We start from the raw sequence: 20,727 nt of genomic DNA on the forward strand, positions 1-20,727 counted from the left end.
CTTATAACCCATCCTCATATCCCAACCTCATATCCTGTCCTCTTATCCTGACCTCATATAGCATCCTCACATCATGACCTAATTTCATAACCTCATATCCCCTCCTTATATCTTTTCCTCATATCCTGACCTAATATCCTGTCCTTATATCCCATCCTCACATCCCTACCTCATATCCTATTCTCATTTCTAGTTCTCCTATCCCATCCTCATATGTGAGGAAACTGTGATGAAGAGATTGTATGTGCAAAATAGAAGGGGGCTTGGCTCTGTGGGGGTGGGACTTGTAGGAGGGGCATGGCTTACACACATTCACCTGGAGATGCGGAGCTTGTGGAGTAAGATGGGCTGAGCTGTGATGAAGAGACTGTGGTTGGAGGACCTGTGAGGATCAGGCAAAAATAATATGTGGGAAATATATATATATATATATATATATATATATACATATATATATATATACATATATACATACATATATATATATATATATATATATATATATATATATATATTAATATGGAGAGCAGAACTAGGCACTGCATATCCTTATTGGTCTAAACAACGAGGCAGGTGAATAGGACAGTCCCTTAGCTAGGAACAGCAGGTAACTTGTATTTCTGATAAGGTAAGAAAAAACTGCAACTCACCACCTTCAAGCTTGTCTTTATTGCCGTCTTATCTTCCAACAAAGAAGTAGTGCATGCGGTCAAACGACATCGAGAATGTGTATAGGGGAGAGAGGGATGGTGTGTAGCGGCGGGGAGGTCACTAGACGACCAGCTAGTTTCGCATCAAATGATGCTTCTTCATATTTTTTTTTTTTTAAATCAACTGGTGCCAGAATGTTAAACAGATTTGTAAATTACTTCTATTTAAAAATCTTATTCCTTTCAGTACTTATCAGCTGCTGTATACTACAGAGGAAGTTGAGTTGTTCTCTGCTGCCACCTCTGTCCATGGATAAGTTTGCTATGGGGATTTGCTACTACTCTGTTCCTGACAAAGGCTCAGCCCTTGATAAAGCTTGTTACAGCCGGCGAAACGTCGGGAGGGTGTTAGTGTCTTGTTTTTTAACCAGCAACACATCTGGATCAATGTATAATAACGTTGGAACATTTGGAATTCCATGGAGGAAATAGTTAATCATTATTAGCATCCAGATAGGGAGCTATAAGACTGAATAAGGAGTAATGAATAAGAGTATGTACTCCACAAACCAATGATCCAGAAGCTGTGTTTAAAAAAAAAACAACACATTGTCAGAAATGGGATTTGAACCCACGCCTCCATCTGGAGACCAGAACACCCAAGTATGGGGAAGAAACTACTCTTGAGTCTGGCGCCTTAGACCACTCGGCCATCCTGACAAAAAAAAAAAAACATTAGAAATTTAGATTTTTGTCGCACTTTTGTACTTTTAAAAGAAATTAATAAAGAGAAGTTTTATACATTTATTGGGGTTCCCTAGTTTGGGAATTTAGTCCCAGAAGGGTGAGAGCCCTAATGGGAATTAGAACATTTTGGATTACTAACCCTGGGAATCCCCTTTTGGGAGATTTGGTTATATAATTATTAGTAAATAACCACCAGTGTTTCACTGTAACTAAGAGTCTTGGAAACTGACTGGGAATGTATACCAAGCCAGAGATCTTTCCAGAAGGAAAGAATATCCATCTGCAGACAGCTGTTATGTTGTTATCTGTGATACAGCAGGTAGTATCTCATACTTTCCTCATCCCGATGAAATCCTCAGCGCTCATTTACATATGACCGCAACCTACATTTCAAGCAAAGCATTAAGATGTCCAATCTCCAAAACTTTGTCCAATGTCCAATTTTCAAAATTGCTTGAAAACTTTACACACTTATACCAATTTGGAATCATTTTATCTCCCCCTTCAAAAAAAGTAGAATAATTTTATTCTTCGCCATGTAAAATAGTATGCTTTTAGACTAAAATATGAGATTACAGAAAGGTTGGAAGAACTTTTTTTTGCTTTTATTCCAGATAATAGTGTTGGATCCTCTTAAATGAAATAATGATATATAAATACAGGTCATTCTGCTTTTTATCTTGCTGATGAGCTGCTAAAAATTCTATTCATCCGCTCAGTTCTATGTTTTTGTAAAAAATAAATAAATAAATAAGTAAATAAAAAATACAGAGGCTTCGGGGAAATGATCCAAAACTAGTAAAAGAAAAAATAAATAAATAATGCTCCTCACTAGGTCATGCAGATGTTTTACATGTCTTTTTTTTTTTGGGGGGGGGGGGGGGGGGTCTAGCTTCTGTATTAGGCTCACAAATCTTTCTGTTCTGCTGCTCACTCATTCTGACATCCACTGCTCAGGAAGGGGCGTGTCCGAGGCAAGCACTGAGCCCTGCCCTCACTCACTTCCTCCCTCAGGCTGCTGTGCCGTGCTGGGTCTCTTCATCCAATCACTGGATACTGCTCTGTAACCCCCTGCTCTCTATTTTCATGCTGCAGTCTGATAGGACAGGAGTAAGCGCAGGGGAGTGCTAGTCCCGCCCTCACTTCCTGGAATTTGTGCAAGCCTGTGCTTCCGACAGGATTATGTTCTGAATGGTATGGGGACCCCTAGTGGTCTTTTTATTATAAACTATGATTTCTATAATGATTTCTTTATAAAGTATATTAAAAACATGAATGTTTTGCCAAGAAGAACAACATATAAAAAGTTTTTACATTTTGACAGTGCCCATTGAAAGGTCTAGTACAGTGTTTCCAAGCAGGGTGCCTCCAGCTGTTGCAAAACTACAACTCCCAGCATGCCCGGACAGCCTTCGGCTGTCCGGGCATGCTGGGAGTTGTAGTTTTGCAACAGCAGAAGGTGCTCTGGTCTGGAAACACATGTTTGGTATATTCCGTATATATCTAAGGAATGATGTAAAGGGTTAAACTTTTTATCTTGACCATTGGAGAATATTAAGGTCATACAGAAGCAATACAACCGCCTTTATTCGTCTAAAGATTTACGGCAGCCCCCTTTTTACAAGGTTTCCCTTTGATCTCAATAAGCGGCAATGTTATTAGCGTTCAGACTTTGGCATCTTTGTGGCGCTTTCTCCGCAAGCTGTGATATTAAATGTTATGTAAGCAATAGACTGTAAAAAAATACTACCTGCAAAGGGAAATTCACAGCTCGGGTAATAGACAGATTGTAATTATGTCATTGATTCTGTTCCCTTTGTGTTTTGTTTGTGAAGCGTTAACACGTGAGGCCTATGTTTAGCGTTAAAACAAACATTTATACACTCATTGTATCACTACCTGCAAACACTTATTAAGAGTTCCAAAATTTGTCTATGGATGTTGTAGAGGAGGGGAAGAATGAAGTAAAGTTTGGAAATTGTCTCAAAACACACACATTAAAATACACACAGTGATGTCACAATACAGGGATAATAAACACAGTGATGTCACAGTACATGGATAATATATATAGTGATGTCACAGTACAGTAATAATACATACAGTGATGTCACAGTACAGGGATAATATACACAGTGATGTCACAGAACAAGGATAATACACATAGTGATGTCACAGTACAGGGATAACACACACAGTGATGTCACAGTACAGGGATAATACACACAGTGATGTCACAGTACAGGGATAATACACACAGTGATGTCAGAGTACAGGGATAATACACACAGTGATGTCAGAGTACAGGGATAATACACACAGTGATGTCACAGTACAGGGAAAATACACAGTGATGTCACAGTACAGGGATAATACACACAGGGATGTCACAGTATAGGGAAAATACACAGTGATGTCACAGTACAGAGATAATACACACAGTGATGTCACAGTACAGGGCTAATAAACACAGTGATGTCACAGTACAGGGAAAATATATGGTGATGTCACAGTACTGGGATAATACACACAGTGATGTCACAGTACAGGGATAATACACAGTGATGTCACAGTACAGGGGTGATACACAGTGATGTCACAGTACAGGGATAATACACAGTGATGTCACAGTACAGGGATAATACACGCAGTGATGTCACAGTACAGGGATAATACACACAGTGATGTCACAGTACACGGGTAATACACACAGTGATGTCACAGTACAGGGATAATATACACAGTGATGTCACAGTACAGGGATAATACACACAGTGATGTCACAGTACAAGGATAATACACACAGTGATGTCACAGTACAGGGATAATATACACAGTGATGTCACAGTACAGGGATAATACACACAGTGATGTCACAGTACAGGGATAATATACACAGTGATGTCACAGTACAGGGAAAATACACACAGTGATGTCACAGTACAGAGATAATACACACAGTGATGTCAGAGTACAGGGATAATACACACAGTGATTTCACAGTACAGGGATAATACACACAGTGATGTCACAGTACAGGGATAATACACACAGTGATGTCACAGTACAGGGATAATACACACAGTGATGTCACAGTACAGGGATAATACACACAGGGATGTCACAGTACAGGGATAATACACACAGTGATGTCACAGTACAAAAATAATACACACAGTGATGTCACAGTACAGGGATAATACACAGTGATGTCACAGTACAGGGATAATACACACAGTAATGTCACAGTACAGGGATAATACACACAGTGATGTCACAGTACAGGGATAATACACACAGTTATGTCACAGTACAAGGATAATATACACAGTGATGTCACAGTACAGGGATAATACACACAGTGATGTCACAGTACAGGGATAATACACACAGTGATATCACAGTACAGGGATAATACACACAGTGATGTCACAGGGCAGGGATAATACAGAGTGATGTCACAGTACAGGGATAATACACAGTGATGTCACAGTACAGGGATAATACACAGTGATGTCACAGTACAGGGATAATACACACAGTGATGTCACAGTACAGGGATAATATGCACAGTGATGTCACAGTACAGGGATAATACACACAGTGATATCACAGTACAGGGATAATACAAAGTGATGTCACAGTACAGGGATAATATACACAGTGATGTGACAGTACAGGGATAATACACACAGTGATGTCACAGTACAGGGATAATACACACAGTGATGTCACAGTACAGGGATAATACACACAGTGATGTCACAGTACAGGGATTATACACACATTGATGTCACAGTACAGGGATAATACACAGTGATGTCACAGTACAGAGATAATACACACAGTGATGTCACAGTACAGGGATAATATACACAGTGATGTCACAGTACAGGGATAATACACAATGATGTCACAGTACAGGGATAATACACACAGTGATGTCACAGTACAGGGATAATATACACAGTGATGTCACAGTACAGGGATAATACATACAGTGATGTCACAGTACAGGGATAATATACACAGTGATTTCACAGTACAGGGATAATATACACAGTGACTGCACAGTACAGGGATAATACACAGTAATGTCACAGTACATGGATAATATACACAGTGATGTCACAGTACAGGGATAATACACACAGTGATGTCACAGTACAGGGATAATACACAGTGATGTCACAGTACAGGGATAATACACACAGTGATGTCACAGTACAGGGATAATACACACAGTTATGTCACAGTACAGGGATAATATACACAGTGATGTCACAGTACAGGGATAATATACACAGTGATCTCACAGTACAGGAATAATAGACAGTGATGTCACAGTATAGGGATAATACACAGTGATGTAAATACATCAGCTTTCCACAGGATAAGTGATAAGTGTAGAATTGCTGAGGGTGTCCCAACTAGTGTTGAGCGGCATAGGCCATATTCGAATTCGCAATATTTTGCGAATATATGGAAGAATATTCTTCATATATTCGCTAAATTTGCATATTCGTAATATTCGCGTTTTATTTTCGCATATGCGAACATTCGCGCATGTGAAAATTAGCATATGCAAATTTTCGCATATACGAAAATTAGCACGCCACTCTCACACAGTGGTATTAGAGCCTTCTTTACACCACACAAGCTGGAAGCAGAGAGGGGTGATCACTGTGATGTGTACTGTGAAAAAAAAAAAAATACGAATATTCGTAATTACGAATATATAGCGCTATATTCGCGAGCAACACTAGTCCCAACCACTTGGACTTCCCCAATCACTATAAGGGATCAGTGATCATGCATATGCCCTGAGAGAGGGATGGAAATAGTTAAGCATCTTACTCCATCATGTCCATGAACTTTTTTATTTCTTGAAATAACGTGTTTTTTTATTCAATTTCCATGCACATAAAGAAAAACAAACCATATCACGATGCAAGTGACAGGCAATATGGCATGAGAGAGGCATTCCAATGAAACACATAATAACAATCGGAACAGCAAATACACTGGGATAACGGAGAAACAGACAGCTGCAGTCCGACCCTCTTAAAGGGGGAGAGGGGGAGGGGTCCGGGGAATGGGCCTGGGAAGGTGCAGATGGGCAAACACGGGGCTGGAAAAAAACAAGAATGGAAGGGGAGGGGAAGAAGGGAGAAGAAGACAACTAGAGGAGAAAAGGAGATAGAGAGGAAAAAGAAGAGAAAGGTCCATAAACTTTTAATAGAGAAGATGTGCTAATGTGTTACCACTGCTCTATCAACAATCCTTAGAGCGTCTTAGAACCTTAGAACGTGTAGAGTGCCTGAGCCTCAGAAACATTGGAAGTAGAAATTTGACAGGTGTCCCCTACTCTACTGAACAGTAAGACAGTGATGCTATTCTGCCACGTAGTCTCCACACATCTTTATGAAGTTTTCTTCAGAAGAAACATTAACCCTTAGGTCCCACAGTGCTAGGCCTCTCACCATCCAGCACCCTGCTCTGTACTGATGAGGAGCAATATACTGAAACAGATTTCTAGAGATTGCTGTTCTTTGTTTTTGGGCAGATTTCTGGTTTGGCATACATTCCCAGTCAAGTCTTAAAGGGGTACTATGCCCCTCAACATCTTATCCACTATCCAAAGGTTAGGGGATAAGATGTCTGATCTCCCCCAGCACCCACACAACAATCGGAAGCGCATGTCAAACGTGTTCCATTCACAGCCGTTCTGTCCAAGGGTAGCTATAGCAAGAGAAAACTTCAAGGAGTGGCAAGAACTCTCAACGCTGGGTGAAACAGGAGAAGCAGGACAACAATCCTTCAGGTAAGTAGCTTTAATGGTCCAGAATGCAATGCATTTCACTGCGCATGCGCAGCTTCATCAAGCATGTCAAAGGGGTCAAGCACATCTGGTTATATACCAGATGGGCTTACTATGTAAGGGTAAAGGCCATTTGGTATATAACCATCCGTCCTCATATTCTGTCCTTATATACCAACCTTATGTCCCATTCCTGGCCACATATCCCATTCTCTTATCCCGACTTCATATCCAGTCCTCATATCCCGACCTTATATTTCTTCATTATATCCTGTCCTCATGTGTCGACCTCATATCCCATCCTGATATCCCATCTTCATTGTCACGATGCCGGCTGGCAGGTAGTGGATCCTCTGTGCCAGAGAGGGATTGGCGTGGACCGTGCTAGTGGATCGGTTCTAAGTCACTACTGGTTTTCACCAGAGCCCGCCGCAAAGCGGGATGGTCTTGCTGCGGCGGTAGTGACCAGGTCGTATCCACTAGCAACGGCTCAACCTCTCTGACTGCTGAAGATAGGCGCGGTACAAGGGAGTAGACAGAAGCAAGGTCGGACGTAGCAGAAGGTCGGGGCAGGCAGCAAGGATCGTAGTCGGGGGCAACGGCAGGAGGTCTGGAACACAGGCTAGGAACACACAAGGAAACGCTTTCACTGGCACAATGGCAACAAGATCCGGCGAGGGAGTGAAGGGGAAGTGAGGTATAAATAGGGAGTGCACAGGTGAACACACTAATTGGAACCACTGCGCCAATCAGCGGCGCAGTGGCCCTTTAAATCGCAGAGACCCGGCGCGCGCGCGCCCTAGGGAGCGGGGCCGCGCGCGCCGGGACAGGACAGACGGAGAGCGAGTCAGGTACGGGAGCCGGGATGCGCATCGCGAGCGGGCGCTACCCGCATCGCGAATCACATCCCGGCTGGAGACGGTATCGCAGCGCACCGGGTCAGTGGAGCTGCCCGGAGCGCTGCGGTAGCGAGAGAGAAGCGAGCGCTCCGGGGAGGAGCGGGGACCCGGAGCGCTCGGCGTAACAGTACCCCCCCCCTTGGGTCTCCCCCTCTTCTTAGAGCCTGAGAACCTGAGGAGCAGACTTTTGTCTAGGATGTTGTCCTCAGGTTCCCAGGATCTCTCTTCAGGTCCACAGCCCTCCCAATCCACCAAAAAGAACCTTTTTCCTCTGACCGTCTTGGAGGCCAGTATCTCTTTCACTGAGAAGACGTCAGAAGAACCGGAGACAGGAGTGGGAGAAACTAACTTGGGAGAGAAACGGTTGATGATGAGTGGTTTAAGAAGAGAGACATGAAAGGCATTAGGAATACGGAGAGAAGGAGGAAGAAGAAGTTTGTAAGAGACAGGATTAATTTGGCACAAGACTTTGAAAGGACCAAGATAGCGTGGACCCAGTTTGTAACTGGGGACACGAAAGCGGACATATTTAGCGGAGAGCCATACCTTGTCTCCGGGAGCAAAAATGGGGGGAGCTCTTCTTTTCTTATCGGCAAACTTTTTCATGCGAGATGAAGCCTGTAAAAGAGAATCTTGGGTCTCTTTCCATATGGTGGAAAGATCACGAGTCACTTCATCTACAGCGGGCAAACCAGAGGGCAAGGGAGTAGGGAGGGGGGGAAGAGGGTGACGGCAAGGGGTACTGGGAACCGGTTTTAGGCAGTCCTTGAAACAAGAGGGCCCCCAACTCTTGATCTCCCCAGTGGACCAATCCAGGGTTGGGGAATGGAGTTGAAGCCAGGGTAGTCCAAGGAGGATTTCGGAAGTGCAATTGGGGAGGACCAAAAATTCAATCTTCTCGTGATGAGGTCCGATGCACATTAGAAGGGGCTCCGTGCGGAAACGTATGGTACAGTCCAATCTTTCATTGTTTACACAATTGATGTAGAGGGGTCTGGCGAGACTGGTCATTGGGATGTTGAACCTGTTGACGAGAGAGGCCAAAATAAAATTTCCTGCAGATCCGGAATCCAAGAAGGCCATAGTAGAGAAGGATAAGGCAGAGGCAGATATCCGCACAGGCACAGTAAGACGTGGAGAAGCAGAGTAGACATCAAGGACTGTCTCACCTTTGTGCGGAGTCAGCGTACGTCTTTCCAGGCGGGGAGGACGGATAGGACAATCCTTCAGGAAGTGTTCGGTACTGGCACAGTACAGGCAGAGATTCTCCATGCGGCGTTGTGTCCTCTCTTGAGGTGTCAGGCGAGACCGGTCGACCTGCATAGCCTCCACGGCGGGAGGCACAGGAACGGATTGCAGGGGACCAGAGGAGAGAGGAGCCGGGGAGAAAAAACGCCTTGTGCGAACAAAGTCCATATCCTGGCGGAGCTCCTGACGCCTTTCGGAAAAACGCATGTCAATGCGAGTGGCAAGATGGATGAGTTCATGTAGGTTAGCAGGGATTTCTCGTGCGGCCAGAACATCTTTAATGTTGCTGGATAGGCCTTTTTTAAAGGTCGCGCAGAGGGCCTCATTATTCCAGGATAATTCTGAAGCAAGAGTACGGAATTGTACGGCGTACTCGCCAACGGAAGAATTACCCTGGACCAGGTTCAACAGGGCAGTCTCAGCAGAAGAGGCTCGGGCAGGTTCCTCAAAGACACTTCGAATTTCCGAGAAGAAGGAGTGTATAGAGGCAGTGATGGGGTCATTGCGGTCCCAGAGCGGTGTGGCCCATGACAGAGCTTTTCCAGACAGAAGGCTGACTACGAAAGCCACCTTAGACCTTTCAGTAGGAAACTGGTCCGACATCATCTCCAAGTGCAGGGAACATTGGGAAAGAAAGCCACGGCAGAATTTAGAGTCCCCATCAAATTTATCCGGCAAGGATAGTCGTAGACCAGAAGCGGCCACTCGCTGCGGAGGAGGTGCAGGAGCTGGCGGAGGAGATGATTGCTGAAGCTGTGGTAGTAGCTGCTGTAGCATCACGGTCAGTTGAGACAGCTGTTGGCCTTGTTGCGCTATCTGTTGTGACTGCTGGGCGACCACCGTGGTGAGGTCGGCGACAACTGGCAGAGGAACTTCAGCGGGATCCATGGCCGGATCTACTGTCACGATGCCGGCTGGCAGGTAGTGGATCCTCTGTGCCAGAGAGGGATTGGCGTGGACCGTGCTAGTGGATCGGTTCTAAGTCACTACTGGTTTTCACCAGAGCCCGCCGCAAAGCGGGATGATCTTGCTGCGGCGGTAGTGACCAGGTCGTATCCACTAGCAACGGCTCAACCTCTCTGACTGCTGAAGATAGGCGCGGTACAAGGCAGTAGACAGAAGCAAGGTCGGACGTAGCAGAAGGTCGGGGCAGGCAGCAAGGATCGTAGTCGGGGGCAACGGCAGGAGGTCTGGAACACAGGCTAGGAACACACAAGGAAACGCTTTCACTGGCACAATGGCAACAAGATCCGGCGAGGGAGTGAAGGGGAAGTGAGGTATAAATAGGGAGTGCACAGGTGAACACACTAATTGGAACCACTGCGCCAATCAGCGGCGCAGTGGCCCTTTAAATCGCAGAGACCCGGCGCGCGCGCGCCCTAGGGAGCGGGGCCGCGCGCGCCGGGACAGGACAGACGGAGAGCGAGTCAGGTACGGGAGCCGGGATGCGCATCGCGAGCGGGCGCTACCCGCATCGCGAATCACATCCCGGCTGGAGACGGTATCGCAGCGCACCGGGTCAGTGGAGCTGCCCGGAGCGCTGCGGTAGCGAGAGAGAAGCGAGCGCTCCGGGGAGGAGCGGGGACCCGGAGCGCTCGGCGTAACATTCATATTCTGTACCCTTCACTGATTATCCTTTCCACCTGCCTGCCAGACAGTCAGCAGGATGTTTAAAAGTCCTAGGCAATCTCTGCAGCCTGAGAGTGAATGTGATCAGGAGACAAACAGGAAGTCTCAAAGACTTGCATGGTACTTAAAGGAAAACTCTCAGCTTGCTGCCCATGCACTAACCAGCAGTACTGGCTGATGCCTACTGTGCCCGGATCCGCCCGGCCGTTCTGACGATATCTTAGTTTTTTCCCTATATGCTAATGAGGTGCTAAACCATGTCTAAACCATAGATCCTGAAGTCCTGTGCAGAATTTATCAAGAGCTGTGTGACTTTTGATAAATTAGGCGCACAATAGACCGGCCCTACGCTCTGTAGTTTGGTCTATATTGATGAGGGAAATAGACAGCTTTGATAAATCCCCTCTATAATTTCTACTATTTATATTTTGTATATATGTTAATGTCCTGGAGATCCCTATTGACTCATTAATACTGTACAATGTCAGGCTTTTAGGCAATGCTCTGGTTTCTGAAACAGGACATTTTCAGGTATAAACAATGACAGAGGATGAACAGAACCGATGTAATGACATTTAGAGAGTCCTTCCCGCTAAGGATATTTTACATGACAGCTACTGTGATACTGAACAGTCTGCACCAAGAATATGAAGTCAAAAGGGCTGAATTTATCATAAGCATACACTTTGCGAAATGCAAAACCTACTGCGCAAGTGCGTTGTTTTCCTAGTTACTTCGCAACCGGGTTACTGCCACTTCATAAATATGGCTGGAAAACCCTGGACTGTGCAAATAAGGATGAAAAAAACGAATGCACATTCCTATGCCAGCTGGTCACTGGAGTACATTTATGACAAAAATTTGCACAAAAAAACCCGATCAATTCAGTGAAACATCCAGTTCACCTGTAACCACGCCTCCTGGATGAAGCCAGCACAGAAAACATGAAAAAAACAAAATGAGATATTTTCAGAGCATGTCAGTGCAGACTCTCTTCTGCTGCTTTACTACAGTTATGATATAAAGATAGATATATGGCTCCTACTCCAATCTGTGTTGTAAACTGCTTAGTATCCCTCACAGAGATCTTCACCTAACACATTCTATCTCTGAAATGGCTACTGAAGCTATGTACATAGGCTTTTAGACTGACTTTGACATCACCCTATACTTCCTCCTGATTGGCTAGGAGAGCTATTTGAAAGGCATTATGGGTTCCCTAAGGTCATGTGATCCTTCCTCCTTCTCCGGTCTGCCATATGACCATTCTGATCGAACTTGGGTTCTCTGGGTTCAGTTTGCTCATCTCTATCCACTACCAGAGATGTCTGGCAAAAACTTTTTCTCCTCTCCTCATTCAGAAAACATACACACTCAAGCTAAATGTGCATGTGTATGTGGAGATTGGGAGAGATCACTGTTGTCTGAGAGAATGTTATCTGAAATGTATGGTCACTTAAAGGGGTATTCCAGTGGAATTGTTTTATTTATTTTTTTCAAATCAACTGGTGCCAGAAAGTTAAATAGATTTGTAAATTATTTCTATTAGAAAATCTTAATCCTTTCAGTACTTATCAGCTGCTGTATACTACAGAGGAAGTTCAGTCTGACCACAGGTGCTCTCTGCTGACACCTCTGTCCATGTCAGGAACTGTCCAGAGCAGGAGAGGTTTGCTATGGGGATTTGCTTTTTCTCTGGACAGTTCCTGACATGGACAGAGGTGTCAGCAGAGAGCACTGTGGTCAGACAGAAAAGAACAACTCAACTTCCTCTGGAGCACACAGCAACTGATAAGTGCTGGAAGGATTAAGATTTTTAAATAGAAGTAAATTGCAAATCTGTTTAACTTTCTAGAGCCAGTTGATATAAAAAAAAATAAAAAAATAGTATTCCACCAGAGCTAACTCACAGAGTTTGCACAGGATCTGCTGCCTGGAAAGATATGACTAGCACTATGATACTTTAATGCAAGACCACGGCTGGTGGTATCCCTCAGATAACACTGTCCTCTAAGCTTTAAAACCAGTTTCTTCAGTTAAATAAGTTATCGATCTCACAGGAAAGTCTATATACTAATAACACTTGTCAAATTGCTGGATGAAACTTTATTGGATCAGCCCAGACATCCCGCTGATGATATACTGTAGGATTATACAGCAACACCGGAATGCACTGACTGCTAGACAAACTCAATAAAGATTTATCTTATGTCTTTGTTTTTTCCTTTCAGCTTCCTTCTTCCTATCATTTCCATTTAGTCTATGACCGGGGTGGCCAGACTCGCTCAACATCAAAGCCACATTTGATAAAATTAGGATGTTTGAGAGCAGAAAAACATGCACATACATAATCATTAAGAAATATATGTAGGTATTAGTATTTATTTATAGGTAGTGTGCACCTACATATTAATGAATAATATACAGTAAATGTTAAAAAATACCTCCCTTACTTACCTCCCTCTGGTATCAGCGCCCCCCAGTCTCCGCTGACAGCTTGACTCCTGGGGTTGCAGATGTTCCGTCGTATAACTCCTCTGTCAATCTCTGGCCGCAGCGGTGACCCTCCCGCCTTAGTCAGTAATTGGCAGAGTGGCGCTGCAACATCACGTCTGCAACCCAGGAAGCCAAGTGTCAGAGGAGACTGGGAGCGCCAATACCGGAGGTTTTGATGGAGGGAGGTAAGTAGCAGCTTTTTTTTTTTTTATTCTGCAGACCGGGCACATTTCTTAACAGGGTGACCCTCACAGCAGTTAGTTCTGCTATTAGGTTGCCCCCCCCCCTCCCTCAATCATATATAGATATGTTCTCAGGTAGGTAGTCCCCCCTAATAGGTAAATATATCTTAGGTAGGTAGGGGTAGTTGGTGGGGATGGGTAGGTAGGTCTTTATGACACTCTCCTCTCCTCATACTAGTTATCACCCTGCTCTGTACTAAAGGGGGTACAATAACCTACAGAACTGCTGTCGGCAGATGGGTAATATTACCTTCTAGAGAGATCTCTTGCTTGGTATATCTTCCCAGTTAGTTTCCAAGACTCCTAGTTTGAATCAAACACTCCCTTTGAGGGAAATCCAAGTGAGAAGATAGGTGTGGGTCCTGGATATCCTTTCTTATATAGGAGTAGCATGTTGCAAGTCAAGATGGTGCCAGCTACATCTGTAGTTTAACATGCCACTTACTGCATACAATCATACTATGAGTCTTAATCTAGTGTTGCTCGCGAATATTCGCAATTCGAATTTTATTCGCGAATATCGCATATTCGCGAATTCGCGAATATTCGCGAATATAGCGCTATATATTCGTAATTACGAATATTCGTTTGTTTATTTTTTTTTTATTTTTATTTTTTTCACAGTACACATAACAGTGATCACCCCTCTCTGCTTCCAGCTTATGTGGTGTAAGAAGGCTCTAATACTACTGTGTGAGACCGGTGTGCGAATTTTCGCATATGCGAAAATTAGCATATGCTAATGTTCACATATGCGAATATTTGCATATGTTAATGTTCACATATGCGAATTTTCACATGTGTAAATTCTGTTTGTGCGAATTTTCGCATATGCTAATTTTCGCACACGCGAATATTCGCATATGCAAAAATAAAACGAGAATGTTACGAATATGCGAATATTCGCGAATATGACGAATATTCGTCCATATATTCGCGAATATTCGCGAATTCGAATATGGCCTATGCCGCTCAACACTATTAATAACAAGACATGAAACGACACATACAAAAGGGGGGGGGGGGGGAATTCCTTAGAGCTACAGAATTTGTCAAAATTTTGCCCAAACCGACTTACCCCCAGCTGTAAACCAGGCTTGGAGGCACCGGAGAACCTCCCGCGGATGCGAATGTTAAATACAACAATGATTCCCAAAGGATAACACCCTAAAAGAGGTTCAAGTGAGGACACACATTAAAACCTCTTTGAGAAGACCATCCAAAAGTGGTGTTCTGTGGGGCTGGTCTTCTTAAGGGTGCGTAACTTAACTTTCCCGCTGCAGGAAACCCACTGCGAGTTACGCTACCATTCATTTGAATGGGTCCGCGGACAGTCCGCAATTCTGACACTATTGCCGACTGTCTGTGGACCCATTTAAATCAATGGTTGGTAAACTCGTAGCGGGAAAGTCACTGCTAGTAATAGCGTGTGAACGCACCCTTAAAGAGTTCTCTGGGATATGAAAACTTATCACCTATCCTAAGGTTTCAGATTGTGGGGGGTCTGACTGCTGGGCCCCCTGCGATCTCCGTAAGGGGCCCCAGCAGTCCCCAGAAATTGGGCGTGTTCGACCGCCGCACAAAATGCCGACTGACATGCCCCCTCTATGGGAGAGCCGGAGCTCTGCATTTGGCAATCTGATGACAAAAGAACAATTATGGAGAATTACAGGTAATAAATTCTGTAAAAACACATCATGTGAACACAACCTAAAGACTTGAAATCTTCATAAAATACTTCATTTGTAATTACAGTGATCCCTCAAGTTACAATATTAATTGGTTCCAGGACGACCATTGTATGTTGAAACCATTGTATGGTGAGACCAGAACTCTATGGAAACCTGGTAATTGGTTCTGAAGCCCCCAAAATGTCATCCAAAAATAGGAAAAAGTGAGAATTAAAGAAAAATAAGTAGATAACTAATACAGAAAAAGCAAATCCTTACATGTAAAAGTAATAAAGATCTGCTGGGAGCTGTAATCACTGTCTATTTCAGTGTTTCCCAACCAGGTTGCCTCCAGCTGTTGCAAAACTACAACTCCCAGCATGCCCGGACAGCCGTTGGCTGTCCGGGCATGCTGGGAGTTGTAGTTTTGCAACAGCTGGAGGCACCCTGGTTGGGAAACAATGGTTTATGTAGAGGACAGGAGCTTCTTCAGGGTCCTATACAGTACACCCAGTGTCATAAATGGAGCCGCCCTTACTTGGTGTCCAAAACGAGCAGCTAACCCTGGCACAGGTAAGGAGTAGTACAGAACTTGTAGTTCCTCCCTGTACTGTAGGGGGCGCTACCAGACACCAGTCAGTGCATGCACTTCAGTAATAGAGGTGATTTACCAGTAAAATGCCCATTCCGATTGGTCAGTTCCTGCAGTTCTGACACGTTTCACAGATCCGGACTGTCTGTACATTGTATGTTGAGTCTGGTTTCAAGTTACAATGGTCCAGAAAAGACCATTGTATGTTGAAACTATTGTATGTTGAGGCCATTGTAAGTAGAGGGATCACTGTATAGGTTAAATTAGTTTATCTAAAAACACACTTTGAATATGAAAACACATAAAAAATGCATATCGTGTAAATGCACACCAACCCAATCCCAGCAATTCACCAAGGCTGGACTCCAGCAGCCTGATAGGTCGGTCTAATTAGGTAAACTGTAGTGATAATATTCCACTCCCTCTCGCTCTCTCTCTCTGCAAAGACAGAGGCATCATTGGAAATGTAGGCAGCATTAAAGGGGTACTCCACTCCCCTGTGGACATCACGCTTGGCCCCCTAGTGACATCACGGCCACACCCCCTCAATGCAAGTCTATAGGAGGGGCGTGGCCATGATGTCACGAGGGGCGTGGATGACCCCCGCGGTGTGAAAACAGCGGTGCAAATTCTGGCCTGTGGAGTACCCCTTCAAGAATTTGTGGTAGTAGGGAAATAGGAATCAAGATGGCTGAAAACTCAAGTATGCTGCACTATAAGCAAAAGAAAAAAGAAAAATAAGAAAGCAATGTGCCGGAGTGCTTCTTTAACTCACAGAGCACAAAGACACAAATCAATGGAATGTTTAGATCCGCAATAAATGATGGATTCTTATAGGATTTCTATCTGGATGTTTGTGCCTAATTTCCAGCGTCTTCCATGTAAATGAATCTGCTCTGTCTACTTCTGAGAACACTTTGTGTTGTGTTATTCAAGAGACATAAAAGTATTTATGTTCCTTCAGCTTCCTGGCGATGTATTAAACATATCTTCCATAAATGAAGACGTTCCTTGGTGTTGTGAGGCGCGCGTCTATTTACAGCATGTCCTCAGCAGACATCGCTTTAGTTCCGGAGACTCTTCAGCTCTTTTCTCCATCGCCTTCTCTCCCACTTATCTCCCACTTCTTACTTTTTCACATGCGCTCTGTGGCGTCAGTAGAAGAAATATGTTCATCTAACGACTAAGAATATGTATGTATCCCAGAGAACTCCGTGTGGCTTCATAACATGCACTAGCTGTTTAAACATCTTATCTTTTAGATAGGGGATAAGATGGCTAATCGCCGCGCGGCACTCCTGTCATTCAGTGCACGGAGCAAATTCTGCTCTGTGCCCGATGACTTGCGAACACGGCCACCATGCCCCCTCCATTGATGAGTATGGGAGGAGGCATGATGGCTCGTACATGACAGCTTTCCCGCCTCCTCCATAAACATGAATGGAGGGGGAGTGGCCTGATGTTACGAACGCGGAAGCTCCAAGCTTCTGTGCTCCAGACACCACCGCTGCCGGCCCGGAGATTGCAGGGGTCCCCAGCGGCATGACCCCCCTATCCCCTATCCTTTGGAAAGGGGATAAGATGTTTTCAGCAGGGTACCCCTTTAAAAGGACAAGTCAGCAACTTAGGCTTAGTTCACAACTGTGTTAGAGCTCCATTCGATCATGAAGGAGCTTTGACGCACATGTGAACTTAGCCTTAGTCACTAGTATATTTTAAAAATACTTCTGGTTCAACCCGCTACTCTTTACTTGAACAAAGCTGCAATACAAGACACAGCCTTCAGACAGATGTGGTACTGTTTAAAAATATAAAAATTCAAGCACTCTCAGCAGCATTCCCATTGCCCCTACTTAAGTGTCCTCCTCTTAGCCACAACACTGTGTTTGTCTACATAACACACAATTGCACAGTTTAGTTGAAAAACACCCACAGCTTACTTTGCTCAATACTACTCCATAATGTCCTCCATGCTGCTGCTGCTTCTGAGGGTGTGCTGTAGCGCTATAGGAAAGCAGGTCCCCTCTTCTGTGTGTGCATGCAATATATGGGAGACATCATAGTGCACCTACTTGCTCAGGGGCGACTGAAAAATATAGATAATGCCTTGAGAGCAGTGGTGGATCCGGAGGGGGGAGGGGCAACGGGGCAATTGCTCTCCCCCTCCCCAGATTGCTGCCCCTCCTGTACTATAGCATGGGGGAGCGGGAGCTTTCTGCTGTCCCGCTTCACCATTCCCTCACCTTTCTCACACTCTGCTCCATTCTTGTAGTGTAAGCCGCGGGGACGCTATTCACAGCAGGCCGGCACCATGACGTCACATTATCGCTCCGGCGAAGATCACGTCCCCGTGACTCTCACACTGCAAGAATGGAGCAGCGTGATAGAAAGGTGACAGCTGAAGAGAGCTGCTCGGACGCTATATGGTACAGGGGAATTATTAAAACTGGGGGGGGGATGCAGAGAAAAGGGCAAATAATAATTGAGGGGCTCACAACAGGAGGGCATTATACGTCAGGGGCACATGTTAGGGGGGCATTATATGTGAGGGGCACATGTCAGGGGGCATTATCATTATGTGGGGGCACATGACAGGGGCCCCCCTGTCATGTGCCCATGTAATGCACATATAATGCCCCCATGACATTTTCCCCTCACTTATAATGCCCCCTGTCATGTGCCCTCACATATAATGCCACCCTGACATGTGCCCCTGACTTATAATGCCCCCCTGTCATGTGCCCCTCACTTATAATACCCCCTGTCCTGTGCCCCTCACATATAATGCCCCCTGAGGGGGCAGGATAAGGGGCATTATATGTGAGGGGCACAGGACATGGGGCATTATATGTGAAGGGCACAGGGCAGGGGGTATTTTATATGAGGGGTGCATGAAAGGGGGCATTACATGTGAGGGGCACATGTTGGAGGGCATTATATGTGGGGGCACATGACAGGGGCCCCCCCTGTCATGTGCCCATATAATACACATATAATGCCCCCCTGACACTTGCCCATCACTTATAATGCCCCCCTCTCATATGCCCCTCACATATAATTCCCTCCTGACATGTGCCCCTGACTTATAATGCACCCTTGTCATGTGCCCCTAACTTATAATACCCCCTGTTCTGTGCCCTTCACATATAATGCCCCATGTCCTGTACCCCTCACATATAATGCCCCCTGAGGGGGCCAGACAGGAGGCATTATATGTGAGGGGAACATGACGGGGGCATTATATGCGAGGGGCACATGTCTGGGAGCATTATTATTAAGTGGGGGGAACAGGACGGGTTATAATTAGTGTTGCTCGCGAATATTCGCAATTCGAATATTATTCGCGAATATCGCATATTCGCGAATTCGCGAATTTCGCGAATATAGCGCTATATATTCGTAATTACGAATATTCGTTTTATTTTTTATTTTTTTTCTTCACAGTACACATCACAGTGATCATCCCTCTCTGCTTCCAGCTTGCGTGGTGTAAAGAAGGCTGTAATACTACTGTGTAAGACTGGCGAGCGAAAATTCGCATATGCGAATTTTCGCATATGCTAATATTCACCTATGCTAATTTTCGCATACGCGAATATTCGCATATGCGAAAATAAAACAATATAACGAATATGCGAATATTCGCGAATATATGACGAATATTCGTTCATATATTCGCGAATATTCGCGAATTCGAATATGGCCTATGCCGCTCAACACTAGTTATAATTATTATACGTGGGGGCACAGGATGGGGCATTATTACTATATATGAGGGGCACAGAGTGTTTTGCATTTCAGAGGTATAGGCGGCATATATCATTGTAGGTGTAAGTGAAGCATTTATCATTGTAGGTGTAAGTGAAGCATTTATTATTGTAGGAGTAAGTGAAACATTTTTCTATACCTTTTTTGTGTGCTGGTAATGTGTAGGAGCAACAAATGTATTAAAAAGGTAGCAGAGCATTTGATACATTTTGTGTAGGTCACATTTTCTGAAATATCTCTCTTCACATACACCAAAAAGCTAAGTCTGGGCTGGTGTAGTTTTAGAGACTTTTTGGTGTTTTTGCCCCTTTTTTAAGCCTTTTCACTAAAAGGCGCAGTTCATAAAACCCTTCTTATCATGTGTATTGCCAATATCAGTGGATTGCAACTCAAAATCAGCATAATAATTTCACTACAAAATCTACGGCAAAACCAGAAAAACATTTTTTGGGACAAAAATGTAAAAATAAAAAGCCAGTTTGTACTTTTTAGCGGCTTACGTTTCTATGAAGTGCAGTTTTCAGTAAAAATTGCACATTAAATTTATTTTGCAATTCCATACGGTTGCAAGGATACCCAATTCATATAGGCTTGATTTGATTTTACTACTAAAAAAAAAAAAATTGTAATTACATGTACCAAAATTAATAAATTGAAAAATGTCCTCTTCTGATCCCTATCATTTTTTTATTTTTCAACGTACAGGGCAGTTTGAGGGCTCTTTTTTTTGTGCGCCGTGATCTGAAGTTTTTATCTGTACCATTTTTGTTTTGATCGGACTTTTTGATAATTTTTTATGGTATAAAAAGTGACCAAAAATATGCTATTTCGGACTTTAGAAATTTTTTTGCGCATACGCCATTGACCGTGCGGTTTAATTAATGATATATTTTTATATTTTGTACATTTATGCACGGAGCGATACCACATATGCTCATTTTTATTTAATTTTTTTTTTTTTTAAA

The 20,727-nt window shown here is 44.1% G+C and overlaps 1 protein-coding gene and 1 non-coding gene across 6 annotated transcripts in view; one reads left to right on the forward strand and one right to left on the reverse strand.

The window, feature by feature from the left end:
- Window positions 1-20,727, forward strand: part of LOC130290510 (5-hydroxytryptamine receptor 2A-like) — a 575,216-nt gene that overhangs the window by 78,018 nt on the left and 476,471 nt on the right. The gene's annotated exons all lie outside the window — the stretch shown is intronic.
- Window positions 1,261-1,370, reverse strand: TRNAL-CAA (transfer RNA leucine (anticodon CAA)). The gene is made up of 2 exons: window positions 1,333-1,370; window positions 1,261-1,306 (listed from the first exon to the last, which is right to left on the reverse strand). It is a non-coding gene; the product is annotated as a tRNA-Leu (tRNA).

Source organism: Hyla sarda, chromosome 9 (genome assembly GCF_029499605.1).
Source record: "Hyla sarda isolate aHylSar1 chromosome 9, aHylSar1.hap1, whole genome shotgun sequence".
NCBI lineage: Eukaryota > Metazoa > Chordata > Amphibia > Anura > Hylidae > Hyla > Hyla sarda.